Source organism: Aquarana catesbeiana, linkage group LG02 (assembly GCF_042186555.1).
Source record: "Aquarana catesbeiana isolate 2022-GZ linkage group LG02, ASM4218655v1, whole genome shotgun sequence".
Classification (NCBI taxonomy): Eukaryota; Metazoa; Chordata; class Amphibia; order Anura; family Ranidae; genus Aquarana; species Aquarana catesbeiana.
Window position 1 is genome coordinate 806,908,101 of NC_133325.1, and position 17,766 is coordinate 806,925,866.

The 17,766-nt window shown below is 46.5% G+C and overlaps 1 protein-coding gene across 3 annotated transcripts in view; it reads right to left on the reverse strand.

The window, feature by feature from the left end:
- Positions 1 to 12,270, reverse strand: part of LOC141129495 (uncharacterized) — a 260,900-nt gene extending 248,630 nt beyond the window's left edge. For all 3 annotated transcript variants that reach the window (XM_073617554.1, XM_073617553.1, XM_073617552.1), the window contains exon 1: positions 12,154 to 12,270. The gene's annotated coding sequence lies outside the window, so the exon portion shown is untranslated. The remainder of the gene's footprint in view (positions 1 to 12,153) is intronic.
- Between the last annotated feature and the right edge of the window lie 5,496 nt (positions 12,271 to 17,766).

Genomic DNA, 17,766 nt, shown 5'->3' on the forward strand with positions numbered 1-17,766 from the left:
TCCAGGAAAATAATCCTGATGATTTCAGGAACATTCTCCAGATGACGGACCCCGTTTTTTACTGTCTGTTGGCTTTGCTGTCCCCTTATATTATGAAGCAGGACACCTGCATGCGGCAAGCCATCACTCCCGAACAGAGGCTAGTCACCACATTGCGGTACTTGGCGACGGGGAGAAGTCTGCAGGACCTCAAGTTCTCTACAGGCATCTCCCCCAGGCTCTGGGGATCATTATTCCAGAGACCTGTTCTGCCATCATTCAGGTCCTGCAGGCCTATAATTCAAAAAGTTTCTCCAGCATTACCTTCCTCTTTATTTTGTTACCCAGAATAAATGGAGATTTTAATTTTCACAAATACTTGCCTATGTGTTTTTCTACAAAAAGGACAGTTTGTTGGGAGTAGGCAGGTACATTTCAAAAATACAATGTCAAATTAACAAGGGATAACAACCAAACCTCCTTGGGGTTAAAAAATACGAGATAATAATGTTGTTGTGGTAACTTGACACACACAAAAAAAAATATGGAGATCACTAGAAAATAATTTTCAATAATCCAAAAAAAAGGAGATCTTGATGAAATAAAAAAAAAAGATGACTATAAAAAATAATTCTAAACATTATTATGGAGATCTGGCTTTAAAAAAATTAAAGATTATTCATGAGATCACGAGAAATAATAAAGAAATACGTTTGTCGGAACTCTGTGTGAATATCAGCAGCAAAACAAATTCATTATTCTAGCATTATAAATTACAATAGAATGTGCTGCATTAAAAGATCACAGAATTTGCAGCATGAGGAATGTGCTATCTCCATTAGGAACGCTAGTTTTACCAGACCGAGCGCTTCCGTCTCGTACTTGCTTCAGAGCATGCGTCATTTTTGGTACATGGGAACAGCATACATATGAGCGGTTTTTCCGATAGTAATTTTTTTCCATCGGAAAAATATAGAACATGTTCACTATCTAAGTCCGTGTGATTTTTCGATGGAAAAAGTCCGATGGGGCATACACACGGTCGGAATATACGATGAAAAGCTCCCACCGGACTTGTTCTGTCGGAAATTCCGGACGTGTGTACCCGGCATAAGTGCACAGAAAGTTTGGGTGTTAGATGAGTACCTGAATGGGCGATGTTCAGGCCAAACATATGCTCGGCCCAAACCATTCGCCCATCCCTAGTGGAGCCTGAACATGGTAACCCCTCACAGTTACTCTTGTTGGGTGTAGCAATGGTCCCTGCTGTTAAAAATTTGAGAGAAAATTGTAATTACATACCCCTGTCAAACAGGTGCAGAAAAATTGGGCCGTAGGTGGTGGTGGTGCCCTAAACCAAAAAAGTTTGTTGGAATATTGTTGGTAGCATCATCATGATTCAAGAATATTATAGTTGTAAGTAGAGGAGTAACTAGATGTTATTCCCTACCTGTGCAAATGTGTAATATATATTAATATTAGGGGCTGCTCATTGTGAGGTTACCTATTGAATGAAATTTGGTGATGAAGCAAGCGCCTTTAAATGAATATACAATAAAGTGCAAAGTACAATATCATAAACAACCACTAGATGTCCCTAGTGGATGAATTGTGCAAATGTGTTATACAAATAAATTACATAAAGTGCAAATAAATCAAGGTGCATTGAGATTGCCACCTAATGTTTCCAGCAAGTGACAGGTAATCAAGCGCAGTGTCCAAAAAACAAATTTAAAATATATATAAAAAGAAAAAATAGTCCAAAAGCTTTCATCAAATGGTTTCCAGTAGTACAATGATCTCATGGATCCAACAATCAAGTGACTGAAAATCTTCCTCCACCAACACCGATCACAAAGCCCACTCACCAGATTTACAAGACCCCCATTACAGGAGTCATATACAGCAAATTGATACAAGATGTTCCCGCTGTCCGTCTCAGCAGTGAAACCTCCAAAGACACATCAGAAAGACGCCCACCAGATCTCCAGACATAAGTGGGGGGATGCGCGAGCCTCCTATACCGCAGGAAAGCTGAGGACGTCATATGATGCCCACCTGGGACGGAAGAGCCACCTTGCGGGCGTCATATTACCATAGGCGGGATGGGAAGGGGTTAAACAAAACCCAGGCTTCCTTGTACCTTAAAAAAAAATATGCTTTGATTGCTTTGTCTGACCCTAACCTAAAGAAATTCATTAAAATAGTCAGAGACTGCAGACATGCTCCAAGAGATGGTCAGAAACTGCAGAATGCCTGACTGAGGCTCCAGACATGCTCCAAATCCTGTCGGAGACTCCAGACATGCTCCAAGAGACGGTCAGTGACTGCAGACATGCTCTAAGAGACCCTCAGTGACTGCAGACATGCTCCAAGAGACTGTCAGAGACTGCAGACATGCTCCAAGAGATGGTCAGTGACTGCAGAATTGTTCCAAGAGACTGTCGGAGACTCCAGACATGCTCCAAATCCTGTCGGAAACTGCAGAATGCTCCAAGAGACTGTCGGAGACTCCAGACATGCTCCAAGAGACGGTCAGTGACTGCAGATATGCTCCAAGAGACTGTCAGAGACTGCAGACATGCTCCAAGAGACTGTCAGAGACTGCAAACATGCTCCAAGAGTGGGGATGAGCTTAGAGTTCGAGTCAAACTCATCGTGCTAATTTTAAAGGGTTATATGCATGGTATTGTCCTAAAAAGTGTTTGGGGACCCGGGTCCTGCCCCAGGGGACATGTATCAATGCAAAAAAAGTTTTAAAAACGGCCGTTTTTTTGAGAAGCAGTAATTTTAATAATGCTTAACAACTTGCTTACTGGGCACTTAAACCCCCCTCCTGCCCAGACCAATTTTCAGCTTTCAGCACTGTCACACTTTGAATGACAATTGCGCGGTCATACAACACTGTACCCAAATGAAATTTTTATCATTTTTTTCCCACAAATAGAGATTTCTTTTGGTGGTATTTAATCACAGCTGGGGTTTTTATTTTTTGCTAAACAAACAAAAAAAGATGGAAAATTTTGAAAAAAAAAAAATCATGTTTAATAGTTTGTTATAAAATTTTGCAAACAGGTAATTTTTCTCCTTCATTGATATGCACTGATGAGGCGGCACTGGTGGGCACTGATAGGCTGCACGGATAGGCACAGTTAAGGCGGCACTGATAGGCACAGTTAAGGCGGCACTGATAGGCACAGTTAAGGCGGCACTGATAGGCACAGTTAAGGCGGCACTGATGGGGACAGATAAGGCGGCACTGATGGGCACGGATGGGCGGCACAGATGGGCGGCACGGATGGGCGGCACGGATAGGTGGCACGGATAGGTGGCACAGATAGGTGGCACGGATAGGTGGCACGGATGGGGGGCACTGATGGGCGGCACTGATGGGGGGCACTGATGGGTGGCACTGATGGGCAGTGATGGGCGGCACTGATGGGCACTTATGGGCACTGGTAAGTGACACTGATGGGCACTGATAGGTTGCACTGATGTGGGTGCTGATGGGTGGCACTGATGGGTGGCACTGATGGGTGGCACTGATGGGTGGCACTGTGGGCACAGATGGATGGCACTGTGGGCACTGATGGGTGGCACTGTGGGCACTGATGGGTGGCGCTGATTGATGGCACTGTGGGCACTGATGGGTTAATCTGGTGGGCACTGGTAGGCAGCACTGCTGCCTATTGCTTTGTCTTATAAGATCGCCGTGATCGGGACTGATGTCCCGATCACGGCCGCCGGTGATCGGGTTTTTTTTTTCCTCCTCACGCTGTCAGTGCGAGGAGGAAAAATAGCCGATTACCGGCTCTGTTTACATCACATGATCAGCTGTCATTGGCTGACAGCTGATCATGTGGTAAGGGGTTGGGACCAACCCCTTACTCTGATCTGTGATCAGGCGAGTCTCATAGACTCGCTGATCACCGAGCGCGCCGCGCGCGCCCTGTAGGGGGCGCGCAGGCCGCTCGTGCACGGGACGACGTCAATAGACGTCGTCCCGGCAATATAGATCCGCGCTGTTGCCGTCATTTGGCAATGGCCCGGATCTGAAGCGGTTAAAGTCAAACAATAAAAGTGTAATATTCCTTTAAATTTCATACCTGGGGGGTGTCTATAGTATGCCTGTAAAGGGGCGCATGTTTCCCGTGTTTAGAACAGTCTGACAGCAAAATGACATTTCAAAGGAAAAAAGTCATTTAAAACTACTCGCGGCTATTAATGAATTGCCAGTCCGACAATACACATAAAAGTTCATTGATAAAAACGGCATGGGAATTCACCACAGGGGAACCCTGAACCAAAATTTAAAAAGAAATTACGTGGGGGGTCCCCCTCACAATTCATACCAGACCCTTCAGGTCTGGTATGGATTTTAAAGGGGAACCCCGCGCCAAAATTTAAAAAAAATTGGCATGGGGTCCCCCCAAAAATCCATACCAGACCCTTATCCGAGCACGCAACCTGGCAGGCTGCAGGAAAAGAGGGGGGGACGAGAGAGCGCCCCCCCTCCTGAACCGTACCAGGCCACATGCCTTCAACATTGGGAGGGTCTTTTGGGGTAGCCCCCCAATACACCTTGTCCCCATGTTGATGGGGACAAGGGCCTCATCCCCACAACCCTTGCCCAGTGGTTGTGGGGGTCTGCGGGCGGGGGGCTTATCGGAATCTGGAAGCCCCCTTTAACAAGGGGACCCCCAGATCCCAGCCCTCCCCCTGTGTGAAATGGTAAGGGGGTACCATTTCACAAAAAAAGTGTCAAAAATGTTAAAAATGACGAGACAGTTTTTGACAATTTCTTTATTTAAATGCTTCTTCTTTCTTCTATCTTCTTTCTTCTATCTTCTATATTCCTTCAGTTTCTTCCTCCACCTTCTTCTTCTTCTGGTTCTTCTGGATCTTCTGGTGCTTCCTCCGGTGTTCTCGTCCAGCATCTTCCTCAGCTTCACCTTCTTCTCTTCATCTTCTTTTCTTGGGCCGTTCCGCATCCACGATTGGATGGGAGGCTCCCGCTGTGTGACGCTTTTCCTCTTCTGACGGTTCTTAAATAACGGAGGGCGGGTGAACCTGCCCCCTCTGACATCACGGGGAATGCCACAGGGAAGTCCCCATCAAGTCCCCGTGCGTCAGAGAACCGCCAGAAGAGGAGAAGCGTCACACAGCGGGAGCCTCCCATCCAATCATGGATGCGGAGCAGCCAGAGAAGAAGATGAAGAAAAGAAGATAAAGAGAAGGAGACGCCACGGAGGAAGATGCTGGACAAGAACTCTGAAAGGAAGAACCAAAAGAACCAGAAAAAGAAAGAAGTTAGAAGAAAGAAGATGGAAAGAAGAAGCATTTAAATAAAGGAATTGTCAAAAACTGTCTCTTGTCATTTTTAACATTTTTGACACTTTCTTTGTGAAATGGTAGGGGTACTTTTGTACCCCCTTACCATTTCACACAGGGGGGAGGGCCGGGATCTGGGGGTCCTCTTGTTAAAGGGGGCTTCCAGATTCCGATAAGCCCCCCTACCCGCAGACCCCCACAACCACCGGCCAAGGGTTGTGGGGATGAGGCCCTTGTCCTCATCAACATGGGGACAATGTGCTTTAGGGGGGACCCCAAAGCACCCTCCCAATGTTGAGGGCATGTGTTGCCTGGTACGGTTCAGGGGGGGCGCTCTCTCGCCCCCCCCCCTCTTTTCCTGCGGCCTGCCAGGTTGCGTGCTCGGATAAGAGTCTGGTATGGACTTTTGGGGTTACCCCACGACAATTTTCTGTTTAATTTTGGCGCGGGGTTCCCCTTAAAATCCATACCAGACCTGAAGGGTCTGGTATGAATTTTGAGTGGGACCCCTACGTCATTTTGTTTTTAATTTTGGCGCGGGGTTCCCCTTAATATCCATACCAGACCTGAAGGGCCTGGTATTGAATTTAGGGGGACCCCCACGTCATTTTTTTTTTAATTTTGGTTCGGGGTTCCCCTGTGGGGAATTCCCATGCCGTTTTTATCAATGAACTTTTATGTGTATTGTCGGACCGGCAATTCATTAATAGCCGCGAGTAGTTTTAAATTACTTTTTTCCTTTGAAATGTCATTTTGCTGTCAGACTGTTCTAAACACGGGAAACATGTGCCCCTTTACAGGCATACTATAGACACCCCCCAAGTACGAAATTTAAAGGAATATTACACTTTTATTGTTTCACTTTAAGCATTATTAAAATCACTGCTCCCGAAAAAACTGCAGTTTTGGTCTGTTCACAAGTTCTGGTGCGAACCGAACCGGGGGGTGTTCGGCTCATCCTTATCCAAGAGACTGTCGGAGACTCCAGACATGCTCCAAGAGACTGTCAGAGACTGCAGACATGCTCCAAGAGACAGTCAGTGACTGCAGACATGCTCCAAGAGACTGTTGGATACTCCAGACATGCTCCAAGAGACGGTCAGTGGCTTCAGACACGCTCCAAGGGACAGTTTGTGACTGCAGATATGCTCCAAGAGACAGTCAGTGACTGCAGACATGCTCCAAGTGACTGTCGGAGACTTTAGACATGCTCCAAGAGACTGTCAGAGACTGCAGACATGCTCCAAGAGACTGTCAGAGACTGCAGACATGCTCCAAGAGATGGTCAGAAACTGCAGATTTCATACAAGAGATCATCAGACATCTTCCAAGAAACTGTCAGAGACTGCAAACATGCTCCAAGAGATGGTCAGTGACTGCAGACATGCTCCAAGAGACGGTCAGAGACTGCAGACATGCTCCAAGAGACTGTCAGAGACTACAGACATGCTCCAAGAGACAGTCAGTGATTGCAGACATGCTGCAAGAGACTGTCAGAGACTTCAGACATGCTCCAAGAGATGGTAAGAAACTGCAGATTTCATACAAGAGATGGTCAGACATGCTCCAAGAGACGGTCAGAGAATGCAAACATGCTCCAAGAGATGGTCAGTGACTGCGGAATTGTTCCAAGAGACTGTCGGAGACTGCAGACATGCTTCAAATCCTGTCGGAAACTGCAGACATGCTCCAAGAGACTGTCAGAGACTGCAGACATGCTCCAAGAGACTGTCGGAGACTCCAGACATGCTCCAAATCCTGTCGGAAACTGCAGACATGCTCCAAGAGACTGTCTGTGACTGCAGAATGCTCCAAGAGACTGTCGGAAACTGCAGACATGCTCCAAGAGACTATCAGAGACTTCAGACATGCTCCAAGAGATTGTTAGAGACTCCAGACATGCTCCAAGAGATGGTCAGTGAATGCAGACATGCTTCAAGAGACTGTAGGAGACTGCAGACATGATACAGGGACGGTCAGAGACTGCAGACATGCTTCAAGAGACTGTAGGAGACTGCAGACATGATACAAGAGATGGTCAGAGACTGCAGACATGCTCCAAGAGACTGTCAGAGACTCCAGACATGCTCCAAGAGATGGTCAGAGACTGCAGACATGCTCCAAGAGACTGTCAGACACTGCAGACATGATACAGAAAATGGTCAGAGACTATGAACATGCTACAGGGGTTGTTGGAGACTGGAGGCATGCTTCAGCAGTCAATCATAGACCGGAGACATAGTACATGACACATTACAGATAAGTGTCTGCAGGGGACTAATGGGCTACATGTGGCCCCGGGCACTAAGCACTGTACTGAGTAATGAAATACAATCTATTGCTGAGATCGGGAACATGCAAGGGCCAGTCTTCACCGGGGTCAGGGCCATCTTTAATATTGATTGGACCCTGGGCAAAACTTTTCTTGGGCCCCCCCTATGAAGTTTCGCTCTCCACCTGCTCTGAGACATACAATAAATAGCAGCTAGACTCAAAATCAGTTTACTGAATCAGATCAGACAGCTATTGCGATTGGTTGCCAGAGGTTACAGTGTACCATTACCGCTCACTGACTGGTTACTAGAGGTTACAACACACATTACGACTCACTGATTAGTTGCTAGAGGTTACAGCACACGATTTCTGCTGCTAGAGATTACTGTGGATATGACCTCAGGGGGGCATGATATACATATCAATGGCGCCGGACGCTGCTATTTACATATGAATGCAGCTTCTATTTACATATGCATGCTGTTAATTTACATGTAAACACAGGGTCTGCAGGTGAGTCATCTGTACACAACAAAAGGGCAGAACTGGGCAGCATTAGTAGCAGCACTTCACACTGGGATATTGGAACACAGCACCGGACTAAAACCTCAAGGGATGAGGGATAGTTGGCAAGTATGAGGCAGCTGCTTTGGGCCTCACAACAATGACAGGGCCCAGGGCAGCTGCCCCTTTTGCCCTGCCTTAAAAACGGCCCTGACCGGGGTGACCACATTTCCAAACTGACATTCAGCGACACCCCCTGCCCCCCTTCCCAAAAAAAGATGGGGGGGAGGTGGGGTTGGGGGTAATGTGGTCTCGGGGTTGATGGGGAATTCGGCGGGGGGGTGATTTGTCGGGCGAATGGCTGGTGTTGTACTACACTGTAATATAAAACGAAATAGTTCAACCATAATGCAGGATCAGTGGGAACCCTGAGCTTGTCACTTGTCACCAGATGCAGCGTGTCATTTGCCACAGTTGCCTGACACTAGATACAGTGTGCCTTTTTCCACTCATAGCCTGCCACCAGATACAGTGTGCCTTTTTCCACTCATAGCCTGCCACCAGATACAGTGTGCCTTTTTCCACTCATAGCCTACCACCAGTCCGACACACCAGAGCCCCAGGAAAGTAAACGCCCCTCCCGCCACTGGCTGCTGATGTAACTCCTCCCATGTGGGGGCCGTGGGGGGTGTCATATCTTCAGCTCTGAGGGGTTCATGCTGGTACCTGTAGTCCTTCACTTTTGGGGGGCACATCCCCCAAAAATTAAGAACTACAAGTCACAACATGAACCCCTGATATCTAAGAATGTGGTTCACCCCCCAAATTGAAGGACTACAGGTCCCAGCATGGACTCCTGAGAATTAAGGGTGTGACCCCATCATTTTCACATGCTAAGGCTGGGACCTGTAGTTCTTCACTAATTGGGGGGGGGGATCACATCTTCAGTTCTGAGGGGGTCATGCTTGGACCTGTAGTGCTTCACTTTTGGGGGGTCATATCCCAGCATGAAGTCTGCCCTGATATCTAAGGATGTGTTCTCCTTCCATCCCTCCGGGTTTAATCTCATCTGTCCTCTCCTCTTCTGCCAGCCCCTTATCTGCCTACCATCCTCTTATCAGTGCATGCTCCAGGCTGACACACACTCAGAGCCCCTGTGAAGTGCTGACAGTTCGGCACAGAACTCTGGCTGCTGGGGGAGAGCTGACTGAGGATTTGAACCCCGATCTGTCCATGGTGAGTGCTTTGGATTCACTTGTCTTTCTACAAAACTCATCTCTCCCTCTTTGCACTTCTGCATGCTGCTGGCTGGACGATGCAGGGAGGAGGTGGGTGGAGCTAAGCACTAGGCACAGAGAATAAGGAAGTTAAATCCTCCCCGCTGTGAATGCTGGGTCTCTGCCTCTCTCCTCTTCGTGACGTCACTGGTTGCTAGACGCCAGGCTGGCGGTGGCTAGCAACCATTTGGGCACTGAGCCAGCGGCTCATGTAAAAGGGGTCTCACCATCCAGGGGTCCACCACAGGCTGTCAGTGAGTGACAGCAGCGATGTGAGAGCTATTTTAGGGGGCATCAGATCGGTCCAGGGCCCGGGGGCAATTCCGGGACACTGTATTGTCCCGGAATGAGGGTGCTCGGGACCGGGACAGAGCTGCCAATTGTGGGATTGTCCCCGCAGAATCAGGGGAGGTTGAGAGGTGTGTAGTATCTTTGTTCAGAAAATCTCAACCTTTTATCATAAAAAATCTGTCCTTAAACTCCAGCTCAGTGATTTTGCCTAGGCTGAGATGATGTCATCCATCATCTGCAGGCAGGAGGAAGCATTTCCTCAGTCTCCCCTCCCCCCGGTGATCAAACTGTACATTATAACTTTTTAGAGGGAGGAGGAGACCTTTCCTCAGTCGCCCCTCCCCCAGTGATCAGACTGTACATTGTAACTTGTAGAGGGAGGAGGAGACCTTTCCTCAGTCGCCCCCCCCCGTGATTAGACTGTACATTGTAACTTTGTAAAAGGCAGGAACAAGCATTACCTCCTAAGCGATTTCTAACTGAACATCACCCATTACAGAGGTCTTTCCAGTACTTTGCGCCCCTGTAAAGTTACCAGGCACCTCCATCTCCAGCCGTTAGTGCCTGAAACATGTTACAAAGTATTTTGTAAAGCTTATTGTTTGGCTTTGGCAGTGGGAGGTGTGGCTTATTATGCCACACCTCCCACTGCCAGCCTGAATTCTGTTCTATGGAGGATTATGGGAAGATGATATAAAAACACATTCCAAGAAGCTTTATATACATCTATATATACACAGTAATTCTTTTTCACACATGTTCCTCTGTCTCTTTTCCTCCTTAGATACATATAATGTACAGTGTTCAGTAGCTCAAGCTGTAATTTTCACATGCAAGTCAATGGATCAGAGCCATCTCTCTCTTTCCCCTTATAGGACACCTTCTAAGGTCTCAGTCACACAGAGAGAGTCTGAGGACAAACAGCCACTGCTGTGTTTACTCTTTTGGTAACCCACAGTGCTCTGGGAATTAATAGGTATTTCAAACAGGCATAACAAATTAAAGTTCTAAACAGAGTTTAAAAAGTAAAACTAAAAAATATTTATAATACAATAAATATGTATAAATAAAAAACAAACATGAATTCAGCAAAGAATGCAATTCTTGTAAAATACACCGGAGGGCGCCGACAGCTTGAAGTGCCAGCACAGCATATTTGTAGGTCAGTCATTTATTTTTTTATGTATTCTATATTGCATGAATTTTCTTACATGTCATTGCAGAGCCCAATCTGTTTCCATTTGCATTCAAACTCATACACCGATTCCCCTAACCTTCTCCTTCCTGTGTGCTAAGTGGTAGGGTCTTCTTCTGCAATCACATGATCAATACCGGCATTGCAATAAGAATCTGCAGTGATCCAATCAGATGAGCAGAAGATTTTGGGGGACACCAACATTATACTCATTTGTAATTCCACATTCTCAAACTTTTCAATAAACAACTCAAATCCTGCATGGATAGGTCAAGCCATGCCCACATTTATAATACACACCCTTTGTCCATTGGCATCCACCCCTTGGTGGGTCATGCCTATGTCAAGCCAGGCCCATATTTATAATACACCACACCCATTTTCATTGGTATCCACCCATTAGTGAGTCATGCATTATGTCAAGCTATGCCTAAATTTAAAATAAACCACACCCATTTTTAATTGATAACCACCCATTAGTGGATCATGCCTTATGTCAAGCCAGGCCCATATTTATAATAAACCACACCCATTTGTCATTATTATCCAACCCTTAGTGAGTCATGAATTATTTTAGGCTACTGCTATATTTATAAAAAAAAACACCCATTTTTCATTGGCATCCACCACTTAATGGGTCATGCATTATGTCAAGTCATGTCCTTATTTATAATAAACCACACCCATTTTTTATTGGCATCCGTCCCTTGTGGGTCTTTCCTTAAGTTCAAGCCACATCTATAATTTATAATAAACCCCACACATTTTTCATTGGCATCCACTTGTTAGTTAGTCATACATTGTGTCACGCCACACCTTATTTATAATAAACCACACCCATTTTCACTGGTATCCACCACTTAGTGGTTCATGCATTTTGTCTTGCCACGTCCAAATTTATTAAAAACCTCACCCATTTTTCATCGGTATCCACTCCTTAGTGGGTCATGCATTATGTTAAGCCACACCTTATTTATAATAAACCACACCCATTTTCATTGGTACTCACCACTTAGTGAGTCATGCATTTTGATAAGCAGCACCCATAACAATAACAAACCACACCCATTTTGCATCAGTCTCTACCCCATATTGGGTCATACAGTCTGAATTGTCCTGCTAATGCAAAGACAAGCCATATGATACAATAAAGACATAGAAGACATAATACAATAAAGCCATAAAAGCCATAAAGACATAGAAGACATAATACAATAAAACCATAAAAGACATAAAGAATGAAGAGGTAACATTGTATCCTCATTGTATCCTGTATAAGGAATGAAAGTGAAACTGACTCACCCTCCCGAATGGTAAATGTGGACCGATGTTCTAAAAGCTAAAATGAAACCCGCAATTCTTGGTCCTTATATATATATATCTGCATACCTTTCACTTTCTAAAGGGGGAGGAGCATTCATTCTAGTAAGTGAAACTAAATTCATCCAGCTACATCAGAGCAATATAGATTTCCTCTATAGTCTCATGAGAAAACCCTCCGGATACACAAACAATTATGTATGGTAAATACCGGAAACCCCAGCATCCTACAATAGCCACAGGAAGGAGACATAATAGATAAAATAAGTGCCAAAAAAACCAGACAAATGTATTTTCCCGCGCTACCTAAAAATCACGTACGGCTGGGCTAATAATTGTGTGACCGCATCCAACCTAATTGTATTCCCACAAAGTGAAATAAAAAGTGCAAATGCTGCTGCGCCTATCTATACCCTCTGTGCCATATGTATGAAACCATCAACATAGAAACGTTATACCGCGACTTGCATAAAATATCATTAAAGTCCTTTTGCATGTATAACTTCCTCCACACAAAATTTTCTTTAAATTATTTATTTAAGACAAGAACACGGCCCAAATGAGCCCACAGAGACATACATATACATTGTTTGATCAAATACATAATATAGTGACAAGATATAAATTCTTACACGGTTCTTATTCACTACATCGGTCTTCATCTTGACAGTCTAAGACCAAACATCAATTTGTATAATTATAGTAAGTTGAATCTTAGGGTTGTAATGTGCGTATGATAACAGTCACTGCAGGATCCCACTGCGCCGGTCCTCTATTTTCTATATTATTATTAAGAATAGAAATTGAGAGAGAGATAAATTGAGGATAGAGAGATAGAGGGGGGGGAGGGAGGAAAGTGAAAAGTGAGGAAAGGTATGGGGTGGGGGGGGGGGTTAGGGAGGCGGGGGACTATAAAGGGGAAAAAGGGGGGGGGGGGAGGGTTAGGGAGGTAGGATCGGTTCGGTTCCCGCGAACATGTGGGCCCCTACAATATCCAGAACCCAACCAACTACGGTGTTACTCATAGAGTGCTGGTGGCACTACTCATGTGTCTGTACACTCACCGGGAGGCGTCTGCTCCTCTCAAAGATTGACCCGCCGACGAGTATATAAACATCGTCCATAATTGCCTCCACACAAAATTTTCAAATGCAAAACAAATAAAGTATAATACTTCAAAAAATCATCTGATTGGTCTCAGGACCCCCTTCCTGAGCCGGGATGAGAATCAGGAAGACAATAGCGAATATTAATTTGCTATTGTCACACAGCACCCCGAGCCCACCCTTTTGTTAAGCCAATTAGAGCCTCAGGCTGTAATCACATGCTTCCAAAATAATTTAAAAAACTCCATTAGAATCCATGCGACCAGCGCCCCGCTTGTAAATTAGAGGCCGGGCACATGGATTGGGGGGGGCTGCGCCCTGTATGGACAGGCCGCCGCTGGACTTCACCCAGTCAGACCAGGCAACCCCTTCCCTGCCAGTGTCATTAGTACAGTGACAGTGCATATTATCACTGTATTGGGGTCACTGGTTCCCACAAAGTGTCACTTTGAGTGCGATTTGTCTGCTGCAATATCACGGTCCCGCTATAAATCGCTGATCACTGCCATTACTAATAAAAAAAATAATAATTCTATAAAAATATCCCCTATTTTGTAGACACGATAACTTTTACACAAATATTACCAAAAATATGTAGCAGAATACATATTGGCCTAAATTGATGAAAAAATTGTTTGTTTGTTTGTTTTTTCTTGGATATGTTTTATAGCATAAAGTAAAAAAAAAAATATTGGGGTTTTTTTTCAAAATTTTCGGTCTTTTTTTTTGTTGATTGCGGAAAAAATAAAAACCGCAGAGATGATCAAATATTACTAAAAGAAATCTCTATTTGTTGGGAAAAAAGGAAATCATTTTTGTTTGCGTACAGCGTCGCACGAAGGTGCCATTGTAATGCAGCGCCTTATCGCAAAAAATGGCCTGGTCATGAAGGGGGTAAAACTTTCCGGGGCTGAGGTGGTTAAGTGACTCCACAACAATAGGATCCAAATAAAAAGTTCTGGTGCTTCAGTGATTCCCGACCACCTTCCAAACTATGCGCTCACCTTGACTTATGATCTCTCTTGCTAGGTCAAATCACGCAGTCCCCTATGCTGCGTTGGAGCAATCTTAGACTCCTCTGTCTCCTTCCACCTCTTTCTTTCCTTGCGTTCTGACTTTCTGTTGACAATCATGTGTATGGTCCTTTAAATTTTCGCTCTCTTTTCCTTATAGTGGCTCGTGCAAGAAAAGGTATCCTCACAGTGCAGTATTCCATTAAAAAAATATTTATCAAAACTTAGTAACTTACACAACAGTAAAAGACTTTAAACTCCTAAAACTGACAGCAGGGCTCAAAGGCTCCTGCGTCACCTCCAGTGATGGCATCGTCACCTGGCTCCACTCCACGCGTATCGTCACGGTCACGTGACTTCCTCAGGAGTCCTGATAAATAGATAAAATCACATAGTTTTATTGTACAAGGATAAAAAGGTATAGAAGTAATACTTATCAAACCCCCAAAACACATGGAAAAAGAAGTATACTCAAAATAGGAAATACAAAATATAAAATGATTGCATTTACAACCAATACAATCCATACAATGATTCTGATGTAGTATTGTCTGTTCGGTCAATGTTTCACCAACCATTTGGCCTCCTCAGGACCCAGACATACAATGAATTGTTGGATTGCCTAAAACAACATAATATTAATACCAGATATAAACATGACAATGTAATATATATACTGTATGCCAGCCAAAATATATACTGCATGCTTCTACCATCGGGACCAGGCAGTAGCATGCAACATATAAACTAAATTGCCAAAAGTATTGGGACGCCTGCCTTGGCCCACCCTTTGCAGCTATAACAGCTTCAACTCTTCTGGGAAGGTTTAGGAGGGTGTCTATGGGAATATTTGACCATTCTGCCAGAAGCGCATTTGTGAGGTCAGGAACTGATGTTGGATGGGAAGGCCTGGCTCGCAGGCTCCGCTCTAATTCATCCCAAAGGTGTTCTATTGGGTTGCAGTCAGGTGGTCCTAGCAATCAATAATTAGCTTGTTAATATGAAAAATTAACCCCAGCAGCTCCCACCCTCTGTTTAGAGCTGTGTGTCTCCCGCTCTGCATGCACGAGTAAGGTAGGAAGGGGCAGAGCTGCATTAGGGCTGTGTAGTGTGCAGGGGTCCAGAGCTATGGGGGGGCTGCATAGTGTGCAGGGGTCCAGAGCTGCGGGGGGCTTTGTAATGTAAAGGGGTCCACAGGTGCGGGGGCTGTGTAATGTACAGGGGTCCACAGGTGTGGGAGCTGTGTAATGTACAGGGGTCCACAGGTATGGGGGCTGTGTAATGTACAGGGGTCCACAGGTGTGGGAGCTGTGTAATGTACAGGGGTCCACAGGTATGGGGGCTGTGTAATGTACAGGGGTCCACAGGTGTGGGAGCTGTGTAATGTACAGGGGTCCACAGGTATGGGGGCTGTGTAATGTACAGGGGTCCACAGGTGCTGGGGACTGTGTAATGTAAAAGGTTCCAGAGCATAGTTGCCAACATTGTAAAAAAAATATGTGGGACACTTTTTTGGCTGTAGGCGGAGCCGTACAATAATTAGGGGGCGGGGCATTCATGTGTAGACGTGGCCTAGCAAAAAATACAAGCGAAAAATGGGCATGGCTTACGTGTAAAAGTGGGCGTGGCTTAAATGGACGTGGCTCAATAGGGTGTGGTTAGAGTCTGAGATGAATGAGGGATGGAGAGGGAAAGGGGGAGAAGGAAAAGGGGAGAGGGGAATGACGGGACAGCAGCCCCAGATCCTACACAATAGAAATATGTGTATTCTAGAAAGTTTAACAATCAGCAGATAAAGATACTCCAAACACCAGGTGTTAACGCTTCAATCATCCCGGCACCATGGTTGTTATGGTGTCAGGATGATTGAAGCGCATTGTTTCTATTATTACATTGTAATATAGAATTAAATCATTCAACTCACCATAATGCCGAATCAGTGGGATCCCTGAGCGTGTCACTAGCCACGTCGTCTGCCACCAGCAGAGTCCTTCCTTGCATCAGGTGCCCCCGGCAGAGTCTGTCCTTGCATCAGGTGCCCCCGGCAGAGTCTGTCCTTGCATCAGGTGCCCCCGGCAGAGTCTGTCCTTGCATCAGGTGCCCCCAGCAGAGTCTGTCCTTGCATCAGGTGCCCCCGGCAGAGTCTGTCCTTGCATCAGGTGCCCCCAGCAGAGTCTGTCCTTGCATCAGGTTCCCCCGGCAGAGTCTGTCCTTGCATCAGGTGCCCCCGGCAGAGTCTGTCCTTGCATCAGGTGCCCCCGGCAGAGTCTGTCCTTGCATCAGGTGCCCCCAGCAGAGTCTGTCCTTGCATCAGGTTCCCCCGGCAGAGTCTGTCCTTGCATCAGGTGCCTCCGGCAGAGTCTGTCCTTGCATCAGGTGCCCCAGCAGAGTCTGTCCTTGCATCAGGTGCCCCCGGCAGAGTCTGTATAGACCCCCTCAGTGCAGACCTCCTCCATCAGTGCAGACCCCCTCCATCAGTGCAGCCCCCCTCTATTAGTGCAGCCCCATCCCCTCAGTGCAGCCCCCCCTCTATTAGTGCAGACCCCCCCTCAATGCAGCAGCCCCCTCAGTGCAGCCCCCCTCTATTAGTGCAGACCCCCCCCCTCAATGCAGCCCCCCCTCTATTAGTGCAGACCCCCCTAGGTGCAGCCCCCCTCAATTAGTGCAGCCCCCTCAGTGCAGCCCCCTCTATTAGTGAAGACCCCCCCTCAATGCAGCCCCCCCTCACCCCCCCGCTCAGTGCAGGTGCGGCCCGGCCGGTGTTCTGCCTGCCGAGAAAGTTCCCCTCGGCAAGCATGGACCCCCTGTACTGCGCAGGCACAGCGCTTGCGCAGTACGGGACTGGGGAACTTTCGGCAGGACACAGCGCCGTCGCCGTTGTCTTCTCCTTCAGTGGAGAGGGGAGGGGCCTGCAGCCGCTTCATTGGCTGCATGGATCGAGCCCCCTTCCTCTCTCCACTACACAACACACAGTCACTAGGGGGAAGATCGAGCGGCGGCGCCAGCCTTCATTTTGCTGGAGCCAGCTGCTCCAAAACAAAAAAAAAAACATTCCCGATTTTCCTTATGGAAAATCCAGATTCGGGATAGCCTCCATCCGGGACGAGGGTCCCAAAATCGGGATTGTCCCGGGAAAATCGGGAATGTTGGCAACTATGCCAGAGGTGTAGGGGGCTGTGTAATGTAAAGGGGTACAGAGGTGTTGGGGCAGTGTGTAGTGTATAGGGGGCTATGTAATGCAAAGAAGTCCAGAGATTCCGGGGGCTGTGCAATGTAAAGGGGTCTGTGTAATGTAAAGGGGTCCAAAGGTGCGGGGCTGTGTAATGTGCAGGGGTCCAGAGCTGTGGGAGGCTGTGTAACATGCAGGGGTCCAAAGATGTGGGGGGCTGTGTAACGTACAGGGGTCCAGTGTTGCGGGGGAGCTGTGTAGCGTGGAGGGGAAGCTGTGTAAAGTGCAGGGGTCCAGAGCTGTGGGG